Source organism: Hermetia illucens, chromosome 4 (genome assembly GCF_905115235.1).
Source record: "Hermetia illucens chromosome 4, iHerIll2.2.curated.20191125, whole genome shotgun sequence".
NCBI lineage: Eukaryota > Metazoa > Arthropoda > Insecta > Diptera > Stratiomyidae > Hermetia > Hermetia illucens.
Genome location: NC_051852.1, coordinates 79,862,539 through 79,889,710, shown reverse-complemented (window position 1 = coordinate 79,889,710; position 27,172 = coordinate 79,862,539). Strand labels below are relative to the sequence as shown.

The 27,172-nt window shown below is 41.4% G+C and overlaps 1 protein-coding gene across 8 annotated transcripts in view; it reads left to right on the top strand.

Annotated features, from left to right (window-relative positions):
- The window catches only part of LOC119656054 (dnaJ homolog subfamily B member 6), a 215,104-nt gene that overhangs the window by 35,247 nt on the left and 152,685 nt on the right, over positions 1–27,172 (top strand). For 3 of the 8 annotated variants that reach the window (XM_038062319.1, XM_038062327.1, XM_038062328.1), the window contains exon 2: positions 249–323. The exons of 1 other annotated variant lie outside the window; for it this stretch is intronic. The gene's annotated coding sequence lies outside the window, so the exon portion shown is untranslated. Of the gene's footprint in view, positions 1–123; positions 190–248; positions 324–16,059; positions 16,540–27,172 lie in introns of those variants that run through there. 4 more of the 8 variants (XM_038062320.1, XM_038062324.1, XM_038062323.1 and 1 more) reach the window with 4 other exon arrangements.

Here is a 27,172-nt window from a genome sequence, read left to right as displayed (position 1 = left end):
TAGTGTAAAAGGACGTTAGCATCTCTTCCCCAATTTTAGTGTCGTCGGGAAATTTGCTTTCATCTGGCAATGTCCTGCGACCAGGATATGCTGCGCGAAAGGCAGTTCACAATCGAAATGTCAGTTGTTCATTCGTGACAAGGATTCGTTGTTATTGTGCTCGCACGAAGAAAATTTCTTTGTTAATATGTAATATTTTACAAATTTTTCCTGTTTTCTGTATAACAACTGAATCCATTTCTTTTCAGAGTGACCGCGCGGACCGTGATTTTATTCATTATCTCGTTATTACGCGATCTCCGCTTAGTGGGAATCTGAAAGGGGTAAGTTTTAACATAATGAATACGGCCGTGAATCCCTCGAGTATTTTCCAGAAATTATACTAGTTTGGGTATTCACGAATTACGAATATCAATGGTCAATGCCCAGAACGTTATTTCTGAAATCACCCGTCCACGAAAGAGTGATTTTAATTAATGACCATGAACGGACCAGGGTGGAGGGCTGTAAACAATGAATATTGATTTTTGTTAATTATGCTCCAGTTGTCTCTTCATTTGTTGAAAATTGCAGTGTGGCCAGTCGTTAACATCGTTGAGATGTTAGATTTGCCGCGAAATACATGCGGTAGCTATTTATTATATATAAATGTGACTTTGGGGCAATATAAAAAGAAATTCAGTTGCCATATGCAAATTTCCACGTATGTGTCTGAAAGTGAATGTGGACCAGACTGGATGCCGAGTGAGGCGGTACACCTTCGTAGATTGTCGCAAACATGCCCATTAATTTCCATCTCTAGCCACACTACAATAAACAGAAAACACCTGATCGACAGCTCGACGCTGTGAATAGGAAAGAAAGAAGGCAAAGGAATTCAAGAGTTTAAAGGTGTGTTGCCCAACTCCATGTAACAAATTCACGTGGAAAAATAACCAAATGAAATGGGCTTTGTGCGGCGTGATTTCGGCGGAGTCGTACAACTCCAGGAATAAATGCCTCCGGTACGAGACATGCATAGAATTTGAATACCATTTGGAATTTTTTCTTTGTCAAGTCATTGATGTTTGATTGTAAAGATGTCGTATATGCATACATCGCTTTACGAAAGTGTTCGGACACTTCTGGTGAAATATTGGAATATTTGATCATACGAGCCCGAATATATTACGTACATTTTCCCTGAAGTTCGACACATTCCACTCCAGGAAGCGATTTTACATTACTTATAGGAAATGGAACCAAAATGAGAAAATTTCATTAGTTTTTCTTTCTTTATTAGATCAGGTGTTTTGTAAGTTGTGTTGTCCCATCAAGATAAAAATTCCTGCCCATTTCGTGACTCTAACCCCGCCTATTTAAGTCTAACTTTATATTAGAGGTTGCTTCCGCAAATCGTGCTAAAGTGCAGCAAAGAAAAAAGGGCTCGACTATTTCCCCGACCACCCACGTTTTCATACTAATCGTAATGGGTTAATGGCGCTCTAAATGGCCAGTTCGCTTCAAAAGATATTGGACATTACGTACGCTTAGGTGTAAACCTGTCATTCCGCTGTTTCCCCGCATCGGTGCCATTGAATTTGAAGCAATTCATAGAGTGGCCCACTTTTCCCGCCCGGACACTGCGAGATTTTGCAAATTTTTTTCTTATGCTTGGTGTGGCATAAAAAATCTTCATATCAACAGCGCAACAACCGGTATCCGGTCTAGGTCTGCCCTAATAAGGAACTCCAGACATCCCGGTTTTTTGCCGAGGTCCACTATTTCGATATCCCTAAAAATTGTCTGGCGTCCTGACCTACGCTATCGCTCCATCTTAGGCAGGGCCTGCCTCGTCTCCCTTTTTCTACCATAGATATTGCCCTTACAGACTTTCGGGGCTGGATCATCCTCATCCGTACGGATTAAGTGACCCGCCCGCCGTAACCTATTGAGCCGGATTTTATCCACAACCTGATGGTCATGGTATCGCTCATAGATTTCGTCTTTATGTAGGCTACGGAATCGTCCATCCTCATGTGAGGGGCCAAAAATTCTTCGGAGGATTCTTCCCTCAAACGCAGCCAATAGTTCGCAATTCTTCTTGCTTCTTACGCGCGATTATTTGCTCCTTTGATCATATTTCTAAAATTGTATAGCAACTGATTTTAAATTGACTAATAATACTTAAAAAACGTGATTTTGAGCTGTCTCTGAAACCCACATTACTAAATATTCCCGGAACACAAAAGTTGATACCGCAGATCCATTATAATTTACCTCAGTCCTTTTGAACTAAATATTCACTCTGTTTACATTTTATTTACTTGCCTGATTCCTCCATAAATTATTAAAATATGTGCTGTTTTACAGCTTTATTTGAATCTGTGAAAATGCTGTATCATTTTCAATATTCTGATTTTGTATATAGTTAAACTATCTTCCAAGGAACCTTGACATTTAACGCGGTCTCATGCCGCGTATGTAAGAGAGAATGGTAGCAGATAATATCTGCAGAAGAATTCGCCCCTAGATTTTTGCAGGCAATGCCAAAAAGAGCTTCCATTTAAGTTCTCGGAATGAAATGAAAATATAAACTTAAAAGGAACAAATTTCTTCACATATTAAAGTTTGATAGCAAAGCCACCAGTTACAAGTTATTTTAAGAGCAAAAATCCTTTTTGTCAAAATGGCAAAAAACTCTAGAAATGATGAAAAATGACATTTTGACTTATATCCTGATTTTGGACTAAATACTCAGTTTTCAAGTATGAATTGAAACGCTTATATTTCACTTAAAAAATAAGGAATACAGAAAATAAATTCAAATTCGGTTTATAATACCGCGTCTAAAATTGATAGACCAGTAGCTTACTCCAAACTATTTTATTTTATTGTGTATATATATATTTCGGGAGCAACTTACTCCCTTCATCAGTACAAAGCTGCTGAAAACAATTGCGATTATACGTTTCTATTTACACTAAAAAGACAAATTATCTAAATTTTAACAAAAAAAACCATTAAATTGTTAACGTAATTACCTGTTAATTACCGCGGGGAGCGGTAATTACCGGAATCTGTGTTTAATAACCGCGTCGCGTCTTCTCTCAAAATTTCTAGACTTTCCCAAGGGTCCAAGATTGTCGTTTGGTTTGTATGAAGCAAGAGTTCAAGATTTTCGCGTTGAAGGGTGTGGGTTTCCTCGACTAAGTGCGCTACCACTGATGATCTAATGCACGACTTTTGTTTCCGAACACTACTTACCGCTTCCTTGATGTGTTCATTAAATCTAGTCGTTATCAGGCGTTTTCTCTGTTCTATGTATATTTTATTACAGTCGCTGCACGTTATTCGGTAAATCCCGCTTTTTTCCTCCGCTGCCAAAGGATCTCTGAAGCTTCCCAGTAAATTCCGCAAGGTACACGATCGACTCGAACTTACAACTTCCAGTTGGTATTTTTTTACCCAATTCTTGATTTTGTTAAATAGGTAGGAATACGGGATACTTATTCGTCTGGTGGTTACCTCCTTCTGCTGCGAAATTAGTGTTGTATAGGCGTTCCTGTTGTGTTGCTTGACTTTCCTTCCAATCAGTTTCTCAATATTCTGAGGATTATACCCATTCTTAATAGCGGTGTAAATAATATACTGTCGTTCCTTATTGAAACTGTATTCTGAAAGAGGGTATGTGATCAGTCGGTGAATCATGCAATCATAGGCAGCCATTTTTTGGGAAAAGGTGTGGTGTGAAGTAGCTGGTATCGTTCTTTGCATTGCTGTAGGTTTACGTTATATCTCGAACCGTGGCTCTTATGGCAACTTGTATACGTCTGGGCAGTGATATATGTAATTTTCTTAGGTGTTTTGCCTCATTTCATTATATCAAATCTCCAAAATTATTTCATCCATATTTTTTAAAATTCTGCTAATAATGTGTGATAAATTTTCAATTGGATTAAGATCTGGGTTTTTCCCGGGCCAAATTTTCCTTGGATTTTTGAGCCTAGAAGATGGGAAATAAAGCTATTTCAGTTAAAATAACTAAATTTGAAAGCTTTGTGGGAAGTTCTTACAACGCTGGCTCGATGACACCTGCACTAATGTGTCAATGTACTTTATGGAGGACCAAATGGGGATTTGTGTGAAAGTGAATATTCGGTATTTACAAAAGTGAATGCGAATACGGCCGCATTTTCACGTCCGAAACTGAATACAAATGTATTCGTATTTACGAGTACGAGTACGAATTCGGTTGGATTAATACTAGTATTTCCAAGTGCGAATATGAATTTTTTGTATTGAAATGTAATCATTTGCCTGGGACGCGAATATTGGTGCCTTAGTGATCTGATCATGTTGTCAATTTAAAAGGCGTTACCGGTGTAGACAAAAAAGTATGTACTGTACATATAACTGGAAAGACATTTTCAAATCTGAAGAATTGCTTGAGAAGAGAAAGCTCTTGAAAACAAAGACATAACATATTCTTCTCTTTCTGTGATTTTATCAGGTAAATGTTTGCGCCTGTATCAAACATCACACAGCCAAACGTCTGTGTCAGACAAACGTCTGTTTGAGATGAATGTTTGTTTCTGGCGATATCTGCTTCTGCATCAGACAAATGCCTGAGGCTGCCTTAGACAAATATCTAAGTCTGTGTCAGACAATCAGACAGTGTATATCGGACAACAGGCAGCTAGATGTCTGTGTCTAAAACAAACAGGTTGTTGAATCACACAGTACGTACATAATTGCTACTTACGAAATATATAAATATTTAACTTTCTAAATGGAGAATAATCCAGCTCACAGTGCACCCTTATATTTGTACACATCTCAGCTCACCATTTCGCCCTGCAACCAAACGTCACAGCGCTCTTTAGACTTTGTCCCGTTCAGAAGCGGGGTTCGCTCGTCCTGATCCATTACGCTATTGTGCTCGCTTGATTTGAATGGAGTTGAGAGTTTTTCAAATCACCATCTAGCATATCAAACCGTCGCCGTTTCGGTCGATCTTTTGGCCGAGTCCTATTTTTCGATGCCCAGACCAATATCAACAAAATGAACAAATGAAAAGCATTGACACACAAAGTGTCGGACTCCTGTCTCAAACAGACTTCTCTTTGGTTACGATGACCACTTTGATTTTCTCCAGGGCTAAGAAGAGCCCGTATTCAATCCGCTGACTAGGTGAATCTCCATTCCCAGTGTGCAGTGATTTTTTTCGGCCGCACCTGCGGCAAACAGTGTCACAATCAACCAGATTCAATTTATGAGACATATTGAGTTGTAGCAAACTATCGTATGAGACGTTCCAAAGGTTAGCCGCCCCCAATGGGACCTTCATCCTGTGCTGTCCTTCGCGAATCTCATAGAACAGGGCGCGGCCCTTTAAATAGTTCCGCCGAAGACATATTCCATATTGGAACGGTCGTGCTTTCTTGATAGTCACATGGCAATAACGTGATTGAAGAACTGAGTGAGTGATGAGTCTAAGCTCTTCGCTTTCCAAAGCTAAGCTGCGATATCGTCAGGTTCTGTTGTTTTCTACGATTTGAATTGGTTGAAACGCAGTAGTGCAGAAGTATTTTCGGCATTTGCCACTGGCGGCTCGTCGATCGGTAAGCAAAGTACTATTCTTGTTATTAACGCAACAAAAATATCCTATATGACCGCTGGTTTCGGCTAGTGGGAAGTCGATAAAACTCTCTCTCTCTCTGGCCGTCCTAAGTGCCTAGTTTATCATAAACATCTTTGTAATGGGACGTCCAGGTAACATCAATCACTTTTTTTACTTTCCGGTTTCCATTCTTTTAAATTTGTCAATTAGCCAGCGTTTTATTGACGAGAAACTTATTGTAGAGGTGTTCCTTTTCACGATCCTTCATTTGGGCATTTTAAAGCTAAGTATCTAGGTTTATGAATCGCTTAGAAGACTTGGTAACCCCGAGAGTTGCGTAGGCCGCCTTGTGGATATTGTGCTTTTAACTTGATTCCACGATACGATACGATACGACGTTTGTAACGGTAATCGTATGAGATCACTTTCTCTCTTCTCTCTCGCGGTGGGTCAGTGCACTTCTCATTCGCCATCCTTCATACCCGAAGCGCCCGGCTTCCGACTTATCGATCGTCTTTATCAACAAAAATATTCCCCGGATTTACACTTACATCCAGTGCCTACTAGATTTGACACTCGGTAACTCAAAAATCTCTAGGCTCTCCCAACTGTTAGCTTTTCCGACAGTGTCAGTTGATCTAAATCTCACTTCATTCTGTTTATTCTCAGTCGAAATTGTCCTTGAAATTTTTACAATTCTTTTGGTTAAAATTAACACGAACTCAGAATAATCAAAGTAATCAAGTCAAACATGTCTAACATAACATATTTTCACGGTATAAAACTATGTAATTGTTCTCAACAAACGTCGCTCTGTATGCTGTATAACGTTGCAAATCCTATCATTTTGAATTACCTTATAATGCTGTGGTCATTGCCTCCTAAAACGAAATACTTTCATTCATGACTTTGGCCTTATTACCGCTTTATTACCCCTCTGAAAAGCGAAAACACGCAGCTTATATTACATTTATATACTATATACTAAGCACTCAAAATTTTACCAGACTGTGTTTCTGTCGACGTGAAGAGCTCCTTTTGAGGTAACTCGCGAGGAGTTTTTGAACGGTTCCTGATTCTAATTATATTCATGCATGTCACGCTTTCCGAATCGAATTTAATCTAGTCTGCCATGGTAAATATTTAATTTGCATATTGTTGTTTGTTGACGTCGTTTGGTCTTTTCGAGAACTCGTAAGACCGTTCCAAGTTTGAATTGATTAAATAGTCTTCCGGTTTCCTGGTTACATATTAGATTTTCTAGGTTAAGGGTAGTAATTGCATGGAATGATTTACTGTCTACCTTATTTGGAATGGTTTGGTATTCAGAAAAGAAAATATGGTTGATTATGAGAAACTATAGAAGCTTCCAGCGAGTGTGTAAGCTATAGCGGAAATATTTAGTGTATTTTCTCCACTATTTCATTTAGAGGGGTCAAGTTGATATACCTTGTTTAGACATTAAATAATTAGAAAACTAAAACGAAACTATTGTTTAGGATAATGAGGGATCCTAAGTCCACATCCACTTGATGTTAGACCAGACCAAATGGAGGGCAACTTATTCTCACGCTGTTTGGGGCATGACATCCAAGCATTTAAAAATAGGGACTAACGGTTTCGGCAGACGCAACTCATCAGACGCTGCCTCACCTCTGCCCTGGGAGCAGCGTGACCATAGGTGGCAACAGATGGAAAACACTCAGTTATATATTCGCAAAACACGCCAAGGGTGCGAATTATATCCAAGTGAAACCGGCAATAGTTTGAGCCTAAGCTAGGCTAAAGCCTAGCCTAGCCTAGCGCAACATCTTCGTTTCCATTACTATGAGACGCCATTAATTGTCTTTTATAGTCGGCCTACACTCAAAACAATAGAAGGCGACAGGACGGACGAAGCGGTGGTAAGTTTTAGATTCGAGGCGTTCGTTAATATGCCGATCACAAAGAAAATCAGTGGTTGAACGCCACTTCAACCAGGTTACGTTAATGCATGAAGCATAACACAGTTCTCTTTTGGCTGATAGCATTGACCTGCTCAGTTCTGTTTCATGGGGATCAGTCGTTAAAAATTCTGTTTTATTTAGATTCAATCTGAGACCGTGTTTCATGAGCCAATCATTCTCTGAAATCAGCTTCGCTATGAGACGGTTGGATCAATAACAAAACAAAGAACAAAGGTCTTTCATTAATTAACACCGACAGAGACACGAAGCCGGCACTCAGTGCTACCATAGAGCATACTAGATGAGTTTGTGTGGCACACGGGCAAACGCTTTCTAGATCCAGAAATGCAGTATAAAGGGCGCGATGTTTCTCTATGAGTAACCGCGGAGCGTGACAAACCCGGATTCATTCACGGTTATTTAAATGATGTCGGGAATACGATTGTCAAAAATGCTTGCAAAAGTTTTCATGGTATAAACCGCAGCCAAATGAGGCGCTAATTTGAACATTAACGCAGCAGTTGTGTTCTCCTGTGTGCGATGGTGTCGGCGTTTTATAAGTCGATACAGTCTCTCGTCATCTTGAGTATGCAGTTTATGGTAAAGATCTTTGAAATCAAGCGCTCGGGTAAGAGTGGTCGCTTCCTTTGCTTCCCCGTTAGCATGCTTGTAAATTTGTTAATTGGCCAGCGTTCTATCATCAAGAAACTTGTACTAGAAGCGTTTCTTTTCACGGACCTTCATTTAAACATCGTTATTCCGAAACCAAGTATCTCGGTTGATTAACCGCTTACCTGGATTGGTGTCAAAGGCAAATCAATGTAACTTGAAAATATATATAAGTCAAGGAATTACTGTCACCAACAAGAGGGGAGAGGAGAAAGTGAGTTTTTAGTTGAAGGAATCCCTTGCCATCCAGTCCCACCGCTCGAACTCAATCTTCTTCGCAAAAAGAAGAACCTGAACGTAAGGCGTAACACAATTCCATTCGCAAGCGCTCCTCAGCATCTCTTTGACAAAGTTGTCTCACCTTCCAGAAGAGAAAAAGTATGTTCGGCCTCGTATGCTACTCCATTGCAGAACACACAATCAGAAGATCACGCCTTCCCCATCTTGTGCAGGTAATATTAAAAGTCTCGGTGCCCAATTACGAATTTGGGGAAGGAAATTGTCAATCTCACCGTGCTTTCGATTCAGCCACCGATCCAAATTGTGTGTTCTTGCGGTATTTCTAGAGGTTTAATTATTTGAAATAATTAGGCGCGTTTTACTTTGGTCTCTATGCTACACGTGTAGCACTGATTAAGGAAAAAAGTGGTCGTGGAAATATCTGTATATGCGAATAACAATAAAAATACCAGTGAGAAAGCGAAATTCGTCTAGTTATTTCAAAGGATCTAAATTACCGGTTAGCTGCGCTGTCCATTTATATCTTTGCTCTCGTTGCCAAAAGAGTTGCCACTTGGTTAGTGTGCATTGCCGTTTTTCACGAACAATCACCTTAAGTTTTTGCCCTTGTGGCTGTAGGTGGCTTTACGCTCCTTAGCAAGGATGGCAATGGGATCATTCCTGCGATCACCATCGCTGTCAGACAGCGCGATAGGCGTCACTCGCTAAGTTTTCCGGCTCTGTACTTGGACAAGACGTTTATGCTGCGTGTCTTTGCCGAGAGCATCAACCCATACTTCCACGCCGTAGAGCAGAACGGACTGCGTTATTCCCGTAGGAAGACGTCTCCTAGTATATATTGAGCCGCCAACAGCCGCCATTAGCCGACTTAAGGCCGAGACTCCAGCTGCAGCCTTGATTTGCTGACAGAAGCTTACCTGGATGGATGGATGGATGGAAGGAAATCCGTTTACCCGTCGTGATTTCCATCCTTCCCTGACCCTCTAGCTTCTCATAAAGCAGATAATCCCTCACTATTCGCAAGAGACAGCTCGACACGTTAAATTGGTTTTCTAATGAGCCTAGCATATCTGTCTATTTTATGGAATTGACGGCATTTCTGACATCAAACGTGATGAGGAGTACTATCGGCGGATGTGTGCTTCGATGAAACCCGCCTACGTCCTCCATAACAGCATCCAGCGTGGATGTCCCTGCTCTGAACCTGAACTTCCTTGGGGATGAGTCCCCGGCAGTTTTTCCTGTACTCTGCCTTTGCGGCGCATGCCTCTCCGCGGGCGTGTAAATCTTGTGCCAATCGGTATAGTTTATGACACTTCTTATGTTGGTCAGCAATGTCGGCCGTCCAACAGTACATAGAAGGCTCGCCACGGCTGGGGCTTCTCCCGAGCACGGCAGCTGCACAGGCGTCTTTATCACCGAATTTACGATTCTCTTCAATGTCGAAAAGATCTTCCATCTTCTACCAATTGGAGGTTAATACACGCCTGAATCCAAAAGACAATCTCAACAGTGCCGATTCATCTTTTCACTACACGCCAAAAAAATCATAAACCACAAAATTCATTGCATCCATGTTCTTGGACCGTAAAGGTACGGATGGAATATCTGGCTCAGACCTCACACGACTAACGCCACGAAGCAACTCCTGGACGTGTTTGGATTCGCTGTTTTGTACACTTTTGTTCACTTCTCTGAAGGTGCACATTGGTCAAAAACCTCGGTCGGACTATTCTTTTGGCACTTTTCCTGTTTTAACACCATTCAGTCATCGATAGGCACTGCAGGCAATGGCTATGCAGCTGTAGACATTGGACGAGTTTGTATTTGTCAATGCAAATGGCTTTCTGGTACTAGCTCTTGAGAAGGACTCCGGCGAACTTTTTTCGAGTTTTCGGATTGCGAAAACTGACATGAGATTCGGATAGTCTCTAGGTAAAATTGCCTCACAAATTTGACTGCGCTAGTATAGCTAACACTGGTTGTTCTGAGCTAAGCAGAGCGCTCTTCCCTTCCGAGAACAGGTTTACATTTTTTTTGATAGCATAGATACTATTTCGCTTCTGCCCCACTTAAGAACGGTATTGTTCAACTCCCCAATCTGCATTCACAGTGTTCTGCTGAAGTACGGGATGTAGCTTATCGCCATGAAGTAACGATCCTGGTAGGCGAGATGTTGGGGCTCACGAAAGGCTATGTCTATTTCAACGTTTCCCCTGGTTAAATACTTCATCTGAATTTATTGCCATGCCAAAGCGCATATTGAATTCAGCAGGTTTTCATTGAAAATTAGAAAAAAAGTTATAGATGTCAAAATTACGGTTGGGTCCCAAGTATCTTTACTCTCTTTCTTTTTGTCAACAGTCCGCCGCTAATGAAAAATTTGGAAATAGCAGAGGTAACACCGCTTCAGATATTATTTTAAGCATGACTCAAAGGAGTGTCCTATATTCGCCATCATTATTATTAGTTTAAAATTAATCTATGTACTGTATGATTATGGCCGGTAGCCTGGTAGTCATGCTGTTCTACTATTCCGGTCTTATTGTAGGTTCTTTTTTTATTTTTGATTGCATCACAGTTTAGGTCCGCATTTCTAAAAATGATCTTCCCTTTGAAATGAAAGTTCAAACAGGTTTCATTTCCGGAAAATATTTAAATGGAAAACTAAGTGCAAACCGCAATGTCTCTATTCAGAAGTTAGCTTCCAAAGGGCTATTGGACCAGAATAGGATTAATTTCCCTCATAGCTCGAAAGTAATTTCAACCTTCCGATTTTTTCCGGACCAATTCTGGGACACTTAAATTGTAAACTATCCACGGTCACTTCTGGCCCATAATTAAAACAGCTACCAATATCTGGCCCGTACGCCCATTTAACTCTTCATTCGATATTTTTTCAGGCCAGAGTATATCGATGGTACCGCAGAGACAGTTGTGAACCAACTTAATAGCCTTTAAGTGGTGGTGATCACTTTCAATGTGCTGCTCTCATATAAAAGCACAGGGAGGACCTTGACACTGAACAACGTATCACGTATCACGCTGCGAAGCGTCGAATGATATCTAGCTCGGTGCCACCGTTGGCAGAAATAACGCTGCCAAGATAGAAAACTTGATCGACACCCTCGATATTCTGCACTTTGATGGAGATAGATAGAATACGATGACCAGTCAGAGGAGAAAGTTGGTTTTATTGGTGTTCATTTTCATTTTGAAATATGTTAACATTCGGAATCAGAGCCATTTGGTCCATGACCCGCTGAGAGAGCGTAGTCGATGTGAAGTTCTACACGCCGGAGAACGGCACTTATAACAAGAAGGAATAGTATCGGCGATAGAATACAACTTTTTCAGATTCCGTTTTGAACTTTTTGAACTCTGAAATTTTACTTCAATGCATTTTGAGACTGTGATTGAGTGTCGGATACCAGTCGACTCAGCTGAACTAAATCAGGGTAATATTCACGGTAGTCCTGTGGTGTACCGTTACGGTCTTGAATGAAATGACTTACACGCTTCAAGGCTTCAATTTGAAGGTCGTACCAACTATTATTTTTATTATTATTATATATCTCTCTCTAAACAAATAGAAGGAATGACTAACGGTTTCGTCCAGGGCAGAGGCAACTTATCACACGCTGTCTTACTTCTGCCCTGGGAGCAACGTGACCGTAAGTGACGATAGATGGAAATCGCTATAATCGAAAACCCAATAAGAGTACGAATTATATCCAACTTAAAACCGCCAGTACTTTTAGCCTTAGCGAGGCTTTGGGATATAAGGGATAGGAATGAAGAATGCAGTCCACATGTACTTGATGTTGGACCGGATCAGATGGAGAGGAATTCACTCTTACTTTTTGGCCTACGGAGCCCTCACATCGCAAATAAAAATGAAGAGTAAGTGAAGCGGAAGTCTGATCTCCAAACAACGCTTCAAAATTATCCCGAGAGTGATGAGGTATTCAGTTTAAGAGGGTGCAGAGCGGAATCCAGCCTGCCCTTTATCAATCAAGCTTTTGAGATGGCCTTTAATGCATTCCGGGAAAATGCAAATACCCTTCTGATTGTCGCACTCAAGACGAGTAACCTTCTTCGGAGTTCTGACAATCATCCCCTTTTACCCCTCATTGAGAAGGATGTCACATTCTCAGGATTTACGGGCTAACATGGCTAGCCCCTCCAAAGAGTTGGATGTTATACGGTTGAGAACTGTGGCGAAATGTTCCTTCCTCCTCTTAAGCTGCTCTTCTGCGTTGATAAGGAATTCCTCACAGGACCATCGAGAGATCATCTGTGTGTTCTTTGGTGATACGATATACGATAGCGCAATCCCACCCTGGCTAACGTAGAACCCTTTTGTCACGGAGCATCACGTTTGCCTTCCTTGCAACGGCAATAAGAGTTTTCAGTTCACTACGCTTCTCGATCCTCATTCAGGCAGATTTTATCGCTCGTCTTCTCCGAACGTGGATAGCAACCTGGCGCCCGAGAGCAGCTTTGATGGTGACCCAATGCAATGTCCCGTCAATGACAAAGCAGTGAAAGTTGCAGGAAACCGAAAATCTCTCACCAGTCCTCAAGGCCGTGTTCTCCATCACATATCCGAGTAAGATAAGGATATCTCACCTGGACTGCGTAGAGTTGTTCATAAATAGTCTCCTTCTCCTCTGAATCGGAAGTCGCCGTTGGTGCGCAACATATTCTGTCTGACATCGGATCTTAAGCCATGAGGGCGCAATCAGCGGATGCGACAAGCATTGACTCGACACCGGATTCACGCTTACTTCCGGCAGACTCTAGAGTAAAATAGCGCATAGCTTTAATACGGAGAGGAACATTTCCCAGAGTCCCACCATCTACCACAGTGCCACTCCCGGTTGTACTCCCGGTATGTCGTCTAACTACCAACTAAACAGCTCCCCATCGTCAGAAAGCTAGAATGGAACCGTTTGTCACATTACTTCTGGCTAGTCCCCGAACTCTCCCGCCTTGCGGAACCTTCAAATCAGGGAATTGCTTTCACCAACGGGAGGGGAGAGGAGGAAGGGAACTGTCAGATCAAGGAACCCCTTGCCATCCGGTTCCTCCACCTGTCGAGCTCTATCTTCTTAGCAACGAGAAGGGCCCGAACGTAATGGGCAACACGCCTCCACCTGTCAGCAGTCCTCAGCATCTCTTCGACAATGTTGTCTGGTGAGAGATCTCCGTGTTTCAATAGAGCTGCTGATGAACCCCATCCCACTTTCCACGGGAAAAGTGGTGGGAGTCGTCTACAACTCCATTGCAAAACACACAATTCGGAGATCGTCCCTTTCTAATCTTGTGCAGGTAAGACTGAAAACTTCCATACCCACTTAAAAATTGGGTAAGGAAATGGTCAGTCTCACCATGCTTCCGATTCAGGCACGCATCTAAGTTCCCGATGAGCCGCGCAGTCCATCGGCCTCTAGTTTCATTTTGTCACGAGAGCCGCCACTCATCTAGAGTGCATTGCCATTCTTCGCGAGCAACCACCTCCCTTGACTCATCTCCCTTCCGCTTGAAAATGGCTTGACGCTCCTTAGCAAGAAGGACAACGGGGATCATTCCCGCGATCACCATCACGGCCGGTTTAGAAACAGTGCGGTACGCAAACGCCACCCGCAAAGCTCCCCGTCTCTGTACTTGTGCGAGACGTTTACGATATACCTCTTTAAGACCGTCAGCCCATACCTCTGCGCCGTAGAGCAGGACAGACTGCGTTGAATTCATTAGGAGACGTCGCCTGCTAGTTTGCCATTAGCATACTTAACGCCGAAATTCCAGCTGCAGCCTTGTTCGTTGCTGCTTTGATTTGCTCAAAAAAGCTCATCTTTGAGTCAAGAGGTCCCGAGGTACGTTATCGCTGATTTCGACTCGATTATCGACTCGCGGAACGATATAGGACGCAGGGTTGGAATTCTCTTTTTAGTCTGATGACTACTTCGGTTTTTACCAGTACAAGGTTGAAACCATGAGTAGTCATCCATCCGCTTACCCGTCGCATCAATATGTGCTGCTTTGCTCCTGTTCGACAGTGCGTCCAGGAACAAGCGCTGCGACATCATCTGCATAGCCGACCAGGCGCGACTCTTCTGGCATGTCGAGTTTAAGTAGACTGTCATAGGTAGCGTTCCAGAGGTCCGGCCCTAGGATGGATCCCTGTGCTACGCTTGACGTCAACTCCATCCTCCTTTGACCCTCTAGTGTTTCATAGAGCAGGGAGCGGTTTCTCAGATAGTCCCTCAATATCCGGAAGAGATAGTTCGGCACGTTGAAAGCATTGTCTAGTGTGCCTAGAATGTCTTTCCATCTTATGGAATTAAATGCGTTTCTGACGTCAAGTGTTACGAGCAGCACCACCCGTCGAGTTCGGCGGCTATGTGCCTCTGCTCGTCGAACGGCGTCCACGATTTGCATGGCAGCATCAATTGTGGATCTCCCTGCTCTAAAACCAAACTGCCGGGGAGATAAATCTCCGGCAGCGCGTATCGCTTCAACGAGTCCACTTCTGATGAGCTTTTCGAGCATTTTACCAGCAGTGTCAAGCATACACAGTGGGGGGTATGCAGACGGCAATTCGGGGTCGCCTTTCCCTTTATGGATCAGCGCAAGCCTCGCCTCCTTCCAACGAGCGGGGAAAATGCCCTCTGTCAGGCAAGCCTTGAATGCGCCGAGCAGTAGGTCTGCCCGGTGTTGGAATACCAGTTTGTATACCTCTGCTGGAATACCATCTGCCTTGCTTTACCCAAGTATGTCCAGTCTGTGTCACTGAAATTCTCGCTAAAGCTAGGTCATGGGAGCATCCTGGGGTGGAAAGGAAATTCCAGAGTTTGGTGGACTAGCAACCTGCTGCCTACAAAATTGTATCCCCTTCGATTGCCTTCTACGACAAATAAATTCTATGTCCCCATTTCATATCGGGGTGGATAGTAATAAATACAAATAGTAAATGCAATTAGTCTGGGTGAAGTTGCGACGCCTGGATGCTACACGGTCATTTACTTCTTGTTCATGCAGTATGGTTACGCACTGTTAATGGTAAAGGGCGGAAGCGAAGTAGTGAGACTACACGCAATTTACTGTGGTTCTTAATTTTGCGGGAAAACATAAATGCATAGCGACTAATTACAGCATCCATCACTGAATTATTGTTTTGTTCATTCCGATAATAGAAATTTCCACCACTATATACGCTTCACTGCTATCAGTAGCATATACTCTGCAACTTCCTGGATGTATGAAAGTGGTAAACATAAGCTCGGCATTTTTCGGAAGCTTCAAGAAAATACAAACATGGCTAATTCTCGCTGCAGCTGCATGTTGAGATGTAATGCAAAAACTGTATCTCTTCAAAACTTGAATGTGAATGAGAAAGATACTCATCGTTCGCTGCGTGTGATGCCTGTCGTTCTTTATGTTAAGTTGATGCAACAATTGGGAGCAAGTTGAATAGAGTTTGGCAGTCAACGGTCCTAACAATGGGAGGAACATGGTGCAGCTTGAAAGCCACACATTTTGCTGTCTCACAACTGCTTTGCTGCCGTTCAACGATTCATTCAGTCACTCAATCAGTCAACTTGAATACTTTGCGTAGTACGAGCGTCGCGTACTGTGAGCTATGAGCCAACCATAGCTGTGTAATCCAGTCTCACTGTCGTTTTCTAGAGAAGCTAGAATAATTTGAAGATAGGGCAAGATTCCTCTAATTAAAGAAGTACAACCCAAATTACGTAAATGGTGAACGTAATTCATGTCAGTTGGAAGTGCTCCTAACAATGTGCATAGTGGTACCAATAAAACTTCCCCAATAGATCCTTGCGAGATTGAATCAATTTACCCCTACTGAACTGTAATTGGTGCGGAGAGTAAGGTGTGCTCTACAAACGTGCAAAATGTGTGGCTCTGATGTTGTGTTTCGCTTATCGTGATGCTGATAACAGAAGTGGTGTTGAAATTACTGTGTTGGTACTAAGTGATCTAGTTTTTTATCTTATTTGCATTATTAAAAGTTCCGTCAATATTGGCATTGCTTGAAGTGCTTCCCCAGGTATATTGGTAAGCCTTTTTATAAAAATGCAACTAATTTAGCCCACTAGCATTCATTAGGTTACCTTCAGCATTAACGTACTTCTGTGTTCCATGTCAATATTGAGTAGGATGGATACACTTCCGAACAGTAATAGTTTTACGATGTTCGTTTCTCGCACAGTTACTATGATAACGATATTGTATGCGAGCTTTGCCCCATTTATTCCCAGCATTTATTATTACTTACAGCGATATCGCCAAATTTGACAATTAAAAGCAACGATGCGAAAGTATTTCAAGGTTATGGAATATAAAAGATACAATTAGCACTGGCAGCAGCATTGTAATCGTAATTGCGTTCATTATTGGCTAAGTAATCTAAATTGATATTATTCAATTACATGGTCTGCTTTTCCTAAAAGCCTGTCAGTTGTTATTTTACACATCATACGTAGATTCTTTTACCTGAACGCACCGGCACCGTCTTGCGACCCATAACTAATAACTATTAGTGTTCGGTGCATTACAAAATTTGTATTGGGTTTGTTTGTTGACTGCATTTTACAAGTATTGTGTTGAAAACGAGGGGGCCTCGTCAATGACTACAACAAAAACTCGTTTGTGGTCGCCAAGCGGCTGTTTTTATCCGACCCAGGTGGATTGGTCGATAAATATACAATATCTTTGGTGCTAGGCATGTGATGTGTTTCTTGGTTCGTCGGCTGCATGCATGGTGATTACCTTGGAAACCAAAGGCGAAAAAGTGAGAAACATATATAAATTGATATATATCCAGAGAAGCTGATGACCAAATTAATTTCAAGTAACGATAGATGCATAATATCGTCCTTCCTCAAGAAATTTGAGAAGTTGATAAAAGTTTTCGAACCAGTTTGAAAATATACATTCTTAGCGTATGAGGCATTTTTTCTAAATAATTTGAATCTCAAGTTTACAAATATAGATATACTCAGCAGATACATATATAAAATTTTCGCGTGCATATTCCACAATCTGGGCAGAAATTTAAATGTGGTCAGCAATATGATATGAAAGAGATATACATTCCGAATGGATGAACTTATTTGGGAGATTTTATGTTACATTGTCGGATATGACAAAGCGAAACCAAGGCACGCAGGCTTTTTTATCTTCCCATTCTCCATCTTTATGTTTTGTATGTGCATACCATGCCATCCCTCGGTTTATCTTGTCTTAGCCTCTCACTGCACAGAAGTCAGAGTCAAATCTGTGATGTGTATGACGCTACAAATTACTGTTTATTTAGTATCCATCTGCTGCGATGCTCGCACCTTCTCAAGTTGGTAGCAAAGAGTAAATTGCTGTAAATGAAATTCTCTTATTGTTAAAAAAACTGGAGTAAACGATTTGAATGCAAGTGAACTGATGCGAATGTTGTAATATTATTTATTATTTAGCGCAGACATTTTCACCCATTTTTAATGTTCTGTGTAAAATAAAACTATTGGAATCGATACAACAACAGCTCGTTTGCCACACTGAATTTACTCGGAACCGGGCTGGCACGAAATTTGGTGGGAATGTGTGGCTGGGTGTAATGAGTGGCATGATTTTCGAATAAGTTCAAGAGTAGCTCTCGAAACAGGTGAAGGGGGTGGGGTGTATTTTTTTTTGCTCAGAAGACGGTCGTGTGAAAGGGCTCAACTAATGCTTTTCAAAACAAGCCTAACGTCCCACATTAGCTACAAGGTAGGAAAGTTCATACTCAAAATGTAGGTGCCATAAAGGGGAACCGGTCTCGTTCTTAGAATCTATACAACTGAATTTATTTTTAGAAAAAAATAGTAATGTATTTGAATCTTGAAATACATTCCAATTCGATAATTGTTCATATAAAATCAATAATGGTAGAAAACTATATTTAGGAACTTGTCAAAAAATCGCCCTCATTCTAGAAGAAGCAAACTTGGTGTGAATATAAAAAATCATACATGGCTTATTAATGGAAATATATGGTTCCCTTACGCGCCATCGTTCGAAATTCCTTAAATGCGCTTCAGCTCCACCAGGCCTTCCAGAGACAGCCGCACTCCTCTATTGTTCTGTGTGCCAGGTCTGTGCGCTGACCAAGTTCTTCGTTTGTAGTTGTATCTGGCCAGCGTACTTCAATGACACGACGCAGGCAGCAATTGATGGAGGCTGGTAGCCTCCCGGTGACAGAGGAGATCACTTTCCATATGTTACTATGATCTAGCAACACAGAAAGAGCACTAGCACAGAACAGTCTCAACTTGATCTGAGCTAGTTCAGTGCCACCGTAGTCAGAAACCGCGCTTTTCTGATACACGAACTGGTCGACGCCTTCGATATTCTGCACATTAATGCAGATAGGCACAGTGCGATGACGGTCAGATTGAGAACCTCGGTTTTGTTGGTGTTTATCTTCAATCTAGCTCTACTTGTCTCTCTTTCTAAATCCAAAGCCATTTTGCCAAGGTCCATGACACGGATAGGAACATTTTAAATTTACTTTTTTTATCGTCCGGATAGCTGAGTGGTTAGAGCATAAGGCTATCGTACGGAAGGTCATGGTTCAAATCTCACTGGTGGCAGTGGGATCCGTATCGTGATTTGACGTCCGATACCAGTCGACTCAGCTGTGAATAAGTACCTGAGTCAAATCAGGGCAATAATCTCGGGCGAACGCAATGCTGACCACATTGCCTCCTACAGTATACTGTAGTGTACCGTTTCGGTTTTGAATGAAGTGCTCTAACACACTTCAAGGCCCTGATCCAATATGGATTGTTGCGCCAACGATTATTATTATTATTTTTTTTTATCGTTATTAAGGTTTTGTGAAATAACACCTCCCAAGTCCCATTTCAATATCTGCTCAAATAAACTTACTAATAGTTTATTATGAACTTTTTAAAATTGACTAAAAAAACCCCTTAAGTCCAGATACAATCTATCTGATACTTCACGATTACAATATATTTTGGCACTAGTAAACGATCTAGCTTTTGCTTTCCTTCAATTTGATGAATCAGTCCATAAAAATCACGAAAACCATGGAATATTTTAGGATCACTTTACATTAAAATTAAATGTGTAAGAGCTAACAATTTGTAAATAAAATACAAGTCATTAAATTATTCGACAATACTTATTTTGTCACCTTTAAAGTAGGCTCCATCTGATGCAACACATATGTGGCAACGTCTTTTCCATTCCTCGAATTATTTTTCGTCGACGATTTTCGGTGTAGCTTTCAGTTTTTCAACGAATTGCGTTTTTTTTGTTTGGTTTCAGCTCGCCTTTTCTCAGGGATACTGATGATTATTAACTTATTTCAATGTCAAATTCACAGAGCTATGTCGCATCACCAATTATTTTTTTTTTTGGAGTAGGGTAGGTGAATGCGTTTACGCACAGAGTGTTGGACTCCCGCAAAAGCACGCTGGCGGACTACCAACTAAACACCTCCTTGTCATCAGAGAACTAGCCTGGAACCGTTTGACACATTACTTCGGGCTAGCCCTCCCGCTCTCCCGGCTTTGGGAGCCTTCAAGTCAGGGAAATCCTTTCACCAACGGGAGGGGAGGAGAGGAAGGGAGTTGTTAGTTCAGGGAACCCCTTACCGTCCGATCCCTCTGCCGGTCGAGTTCAATCTTCTTCGTAGTAAGAAGAGCCCGAACATAATGCGCAATACGATTCCAGCTGCCAGCGCTCTTCAGCATCTCTCTGACAATGTTGTCTGGAGAGAGCTCCCCTGTGTCTGCATAAAGCTGCTGGCGGAGGCCATCCCACCTCTCGCAAGAGAAAAAGGTGTGTTCAGCGTCATCCGGCACTCTATTGCAGAACACACAATCAGGAGATCGCGCCTTCCCAACCCTGTGCAGGTAAGACTGAAAACCTCCATGCCCACTTAGAAGTTGGGTAAGGAAGTAATCAATCTCACCGTGCTTTCTGTTCAACCATGGGTCTAATTTGTCGATGAGCCGCGCAGTCCACTTGCCCCTTGGCTCATTTTGCCAAGAAACTTGCCACTCGTTAAGGGTGCGTTGACGTTCTTCACGGGCAACCACTTCTCTTAAGTTTTCGCCCTTACGGCGGTAGATAACTTTGCGCTCCTTGGCAAGGAGGGCAACGGGGATCACTCCCGCAATCACCATCACAGCCGGTTCGGAGACAGTGCGATAAGCAGACGCCACTCGCAAAGCTCCCCGCCTCTGCACTTGAGCTAGGCGTTTACGATGCACCTCCTTGTCAAGGGCATCAGCCCATACCTCCGCACCATAGAGAAGGACGGACTGCGTTGCTCCCGTGAGGAGACGTCTCCTAGTTGATATAGGGCCGCCCACATTCGCCATTAGTCGACTCAAGGCCGCGACTCCTGCTGCAGCCCTGTCCGCGGCTGCTTTGATTTGCTCGAAGAAGCTCATCTTCGAGTCGAGCATTAAACCAAGGTATTTAACCGCTGGTTTTGACTCTATAGTCAACTCGCCGATCGATATGGGACGCAAGGTCGGGATTCTCCTTCTGGTCAGGATGACTACTTCGGTTTTCTCCAGCGCAAGGTTGAAACCGTGAGCAGTCATCCATCCGCTTACCCGTCGCATCAATATGCCAAGTCTGCTTTGCGCCTGTTCAACAGTGCGTCCGGCAACAAGTGCCGCAACGTCGTCTGCATAACCGACCAGGCGCGACTCTTCAGGCATATCGAGTCTCAGCAGACTATCGTAGGAAGCGTTCCAGAGGTCCGGCCCTAGGATGGATCCCTGCGCTACTCCCGACGTGATTTCCATCCTCCTCTGGCCCTCTAGCGTCTCATAGAACAGGGAGCGGTCTTTCAGATAATCCCTCAATATCCGCAAGAGATAGCTTGGCACGTGAAAGGAGTTCTCTAGTGTGCCCAGCATATCTGTCCATCTTACGGAATTGAAGGCATTTCTGACGTCAAGCGTTATGAGGAGCACTATCCGTCGAGATCGGCGGCTGTGCGCCCCGGCTCGATTAAACGCATCTACGACCTCCATAACAGCATCCACTGTAGATTTCCCTGTTCTAAACCCGAACTGCCTTGCGGATAAGTCCCCGGCAGCACGGATCGCTTCAGCGAGTCTACCCCTGATGAGCTTCTCGAGCACTTTTCCGGCCGTGTCAAGCATACACAGCGGTCGGTATGCAGACGGGAGCTCCGGATCTCCTTTACCCTTACGGATTAACGCGAGTCTGGCCACTTTCCAGCGAGAAGGAAAAATGTCATATAGTCATGTAGAGTATCAAATGAAAGGTCTCGATTAGTACTTTCCCAAACTAGTGTTAGTTTTGACATTTGTTGGAAAGATGGAGAGTGTAGGGAGTTGAAAGGGATCATTTCTTTCACGGCCGCATTCTTAAACTACCCAACCGAAAAATCTGAAAAAAGCAAGAGGTTGCCGCTATATGGTGCCTAGGCTCTGAAATGCCCTCCATACCCTCCAAATAAAGTTAACAATAGTATATTAATATAATTTTTAGTATTTCACTGCAAAACCTCCCTCAAGGGAATCACGAAATGTAGGCTATAACATAAAGCATCTTTCTACTCAGTTTGGTAGAAATCGCACTACTACTAACAAAGTTATAATAGGTCAAAATTGTCGCTTCTGTGCAAGACTTTGAATGTCAGTATTCCCATATAATATATGCGTATATTACGTGCTAGGTACTAATGGGACAAGTGTCCACTCACATGTTTTTCTCAAAAGGAATACACAAAACATTTCATACCTGAAGTGTCCAGCTTCCGGTTTCCCGATTTGTTTAATTTTATCTATAAACAAAAATCATAAAGCAATCATCCATGTGTTAAAGGGTCTCAGAGAATATCTTCCTATGTTGGCCTTGGGGAACTAATTAATCAAAAACTTACCAGAATTTAATAGTCAAAGTCTGTAAAGGAAAAAATAACATTCGCAAACACAAAATACAAGTGCAACATAGATTGAGAAAGTGATGGATTCCTTACGAAGTAGTTTCGACACTTGACTAAATAAAATTTGCCCACAAATAAAGAGATAAGTCCATTAAAGCGAGCCTAAGCAAAAATTGCAAAATTAATTAACAACAGCTCCGCCAGGTCAGTAACCTGCCCGACATATCTTCAATTTCTGTCGTTTTCTCTATAGTTTTAATATCAGATATGTAGCCATTTGACTCTAAACGTTAGATGTAATATTAAGATACAGACTCGTCAATCTCTCAGATGTTAAGTAGAGAATTATAAATATCAACTTAACAGTTGTTTTTTATCTCCTCCAAAAGAAAAGTAGGTAATATCAATGTAGCCAATGCACGCTATTAAGATCTCAAAGAAAGATATATATGGGAATAAAGACGGGGTCAGCAGTACATCGTTTGCTGTATGTATATCGTATTTAATTCAACCCACTCATCATTCACAAAAGATGTAGCGGATCGAGTGTCACTTTTTATATAAAGCAGGCTCACATGTCGATATTGAAGTGAGAGGAAATGGTTTGGATCTTTTCTCATATTGTATTGTATATATTTCCACTGTCTACTATTTCGAGGTTTTCTACGGGCGGTATGTGATCATCGATGCCTCAGAACCTCCCACGTTCAGTCTGAAAACCGAGGAACCTCTGGGAAGACAAGAGTCAGCACATAGTATCCATATTGATTCGAAATGGAATTAAGAAGTTATTAACAAAGAATCAGTCGTTTTTGGGGACAGAAATGTTCGTTGCTCATGAGTCTTGTGTAGATCAAAGACTTTTTCTTTCGAGTTTTACTGCATGATTGTCCGGAGCATGCAAAGTAAGTAATAAGTTCCGACATTATTAAGCTTGGAGAAGTTTTTAGGTATATCAATATTTGGGGAAGTTGAATTTGCTGTTTATAATTTTTTAGGTACAATGTTGTAAGAGGCGGTTCTTATATTTCGAAAATATTCCAAGTTCTGCTGCGCTAGGAATAGAGTTATAATTCGCAGAATCATTTATCAATCATTAATAACATTAATGATATATCCTTCATTTTTTTCTGTTCTAACGATTTAGTTTCAATATCAAGGCGATTTCTGTAATTTATAATCGATACGGTTTTAAGCGTATTGGAATAAATGAATGCCTTAAAAAATTTCTTCATTCATCCACTTCTAACTCCATGAGCTCATCCCTCTTGAAGTGCAGTAGATGTCCGTAAGTAGGAAAAGTTTCGTCTTCTGTACCAAGGACTTGTCCTTGGGATGAGCATATGTTCAAAAACTGGTTCAGAGATATAACCCTATATGGTTCTCGGGAAGTTCATCTCAAGTAGATTGTTTGCCGTTTCCTTACCATTCTCAATCTACCTCCTAGTATGCGTTCATCAACGGCACAATAGGCAGTGTCCGGTCTAGGTCTATTTCAGTAAGGAGCAGACGAATTAGGTGACACGCCCACCGACCAAAATTACTTCAGAGGATTCGTGTCTGGTCCGCGATTAAGAGTTGGTAATTTTTGCTGCGAGGACTCTTGAGGACTGGCAAAATTATTGTCTTGTATAGTACAAGTTTTGATTTTGTGTTGAGACTTTTTAAGGAAACAGTTTTTATGAGCTGAGATAAGGTCTGTTGTCTGAAAGCAATTGTTCATTTCGTCATCGCGCAATGGCGTTATTAATGTTGAAAGATCTCGAGAGTGATTTGGCTGTCTTTATTTGGCCTTACACATTTGGTCAAGGGCAACCCAGTCAGTTTTATTGACTTTGTCGAGATACCAAATTCTCTCATGGCCGCGTAAAATTTTACCCTCTCAATGCTATCGGCTTTGTACTCGATGAAAAGATTGTACAAGTGATGTCCATATTCTAACAGATTCTCCATCGATTGCTGCTGAGAAAATTTGATGTGTTATGCGGAGATAAATGGTACTCAGCAACGCGATGCTTCTATAATTGCTGCACTAATGTCACTCAGTCATCTCCTTTTTATGTATATTTTTCTCCTGTTAATTCCTTTGTGGAGTATAGGCCATCCACACCGTTTCTTTGTTGTTAGTGTTTTTTTCCTCCAATTTCAGTGAGACTGTGCTTTATTTTCTTTGCCATCACACTTAATGTCGTGTAAATGATAGCCTCAGAGTAAAATTACGAACGCAACATCTATGGCAAGGGAGATTCGAACCCTGGGCATCGAGATTGAAAGGCTAGCGCTCTTATGTATGTAATGTATGGAGCAAGTAATCGTTCGTTACGAGTCGTCAAGCGTTGATTCGCTGTTCTCAATTTTGATGGAGTTGCTCGCTCCATATTTAGCCAATTCGGCTGTAATTCGCATCCGCAGAATTCTTCCGTTCTGTCACTAGTTAACGAGTTATGTTTCTGGATCTCTTTTCGCGCAAACCAGACATTTCTAACGACCATTTTATGTTATACTACTAATTGTATAGTCCGCACTCCGTTGTCCTAGGTAATTTTCATCAAGCTTTGGAAGCCGTTGTCTCGCTTGAATGCGGTCTCCGTCTCTGCGCAGAGTACATAGCCCTTGGTCTTTGTTTTCAAAGCGGATAACAGCAAGTTTCATATTTTGAGTGATTAGGAAAGCTATTTCGAGTTTACAGTTCACTGGATAGTCACAATGATATTTGGTATAGTCACTCTTCTCCCGAAAAACCTGTCGCTGTGTTGAGTATTTCTTGCAATTCGATGAAATCATTCTTATACTGTGCCGGATATTAGCTAACTGCTTTATAGTGACTATTTTGTATAGAGTTCGTACGCTACATGAGAAAATGCGCAACTCATTTCTTTCGTTTCTTTGCCGAGCCTGTCGTGTGTCCGATCACATCCGAGACTCCTTTCGCGGCTTCGTAACAAAGGGTTTTTCTGTGTAGTCAACCAACACTAAACCTGGCACACTTTGTACCAGTTTCAAGCGCGGGGCAGTTTCCTTCATCCTGCTTTCGTTAAGATCGTTGGGCGGTGGAGATAGGTTGGGCAGTTGGTGTTGGTGTTGGTTCAGCAGATCCGCAATATCCTTTTCCATGGATACTCCATTTTATGCATCCTATCCCCGAAATGGTTTTCTGCATTCTGCAAAGCCCTTCAAATCTTGTCTACCAGGTTTTTTAAGATTCTGACGCCTTTGCTTTTCTTTTCTTAAAGCAACTTCGGCGAACAAAATTAACTTTATTCCTTCATAAAACTTTATTTCAATGCATTTTTTTGTCATATCCGAAATGTACGAGCTCAGTTATTGTCCTCTACTTCGAGCAATAATTCTTTGGGAACTAACGATGATTGGTCGAATTTTTGTTATCTATCTTCAATGTTGATACGGTTGGAATTAACTATTTATCTTTTAACTGTTGCGTATGAGGGAACATCCTCCCTAGACACTTTCACTATGTCATCATTATTTCCCTCCAAGTGTCTAATTGTTCACTGCATTGGAAGATTTTCCAATTTTATTTCACTTCAAACAACTATACAAGAAAAACCATTTGATAGATGAATATAAAATTTGCATGTGTTTTTTGGAAGACATTTAGCTATAAGCTATATCAGCTGACAGACCCATCTATATGATAGACTGGAAATTAATTGACAATCCCCATGCAGTACAGTACCTCTGATGGATATATATATTGTTTTTGGCTTGTTTTTTTCGTTATTTATCTGCACGATGTGCTGTGTTCTACATCTCTAAAAAAATATTGATGCCAAATTACCCTTATTATAGGCAGTACCTCATATAATAAAAGTAAAAAAGTATTTTCAAAATTTACACTATAAATACACTCAAGAGGGTGTGAAATTAAATGCATTTGTATCACATATATATCTCATTTTTCCTTCGAAAAATGAGTATTTTTACCCACGTTTCATGCAATATGCGCGAAGTGAGAATATTTAATAAACTTTCTCACCTTGAATGAAAGTTTTTTAGAGAGGTATGACAAGTTAACATTGGGAGTACAAGGGGTTAGAGCTAAACAATCTACATCGGCAGTTAATATCATTTGGCACAATTCCGTGATAAATGTCTTCACGTTATTCACGTGGCACAAAGTGATAGTAGCAATCAAAGATGCCCCACTTTCGTGCGGATAAGTCACAAACAACAAATGGTTTAAGGGGGTCATCCCGTGTGTCGGATCCGTGGAATCGATTTTTTTTTGTATTAATTGTATCTAGAAGTGTAGTGTAGAATATATGGGCAATGCGATTTTTTTATATCCGGAGTCGTTTAGAAATTATAGTGCTAAACACGTAATAAGTCACATGCCACATTTATGAGGATCGCCGTAACAAAGCGCGTATTTATCGGTCCGAATGTCGTTTGAATGACTTCGTTAAATGGACAAGAATTGAAGCCAAGGCTGTACATCTGTTTCTACAAGAAACCTAAGGTTTATGGACTAGGTATAGCAAATTAATGATAAAAAAAAAAAATTCAAAAAAAAGCGAAAAAAAACGGCTTTCAAACGAGATGGGCCCCTTAATGCAAAAAATATACTATGACTCAAAATATGTACATTCCTTTTCAATATCTGCTCACATGAAATTTATAGAAATATATTATTTGCTATATTTTCTTAGTTTTCTAGAAGTTCATCCTAGAGCCATAATTGAAGATAATATACTGAAAAGTTAGGTGGACATCCAACCATTTTTAAGGTCTTGT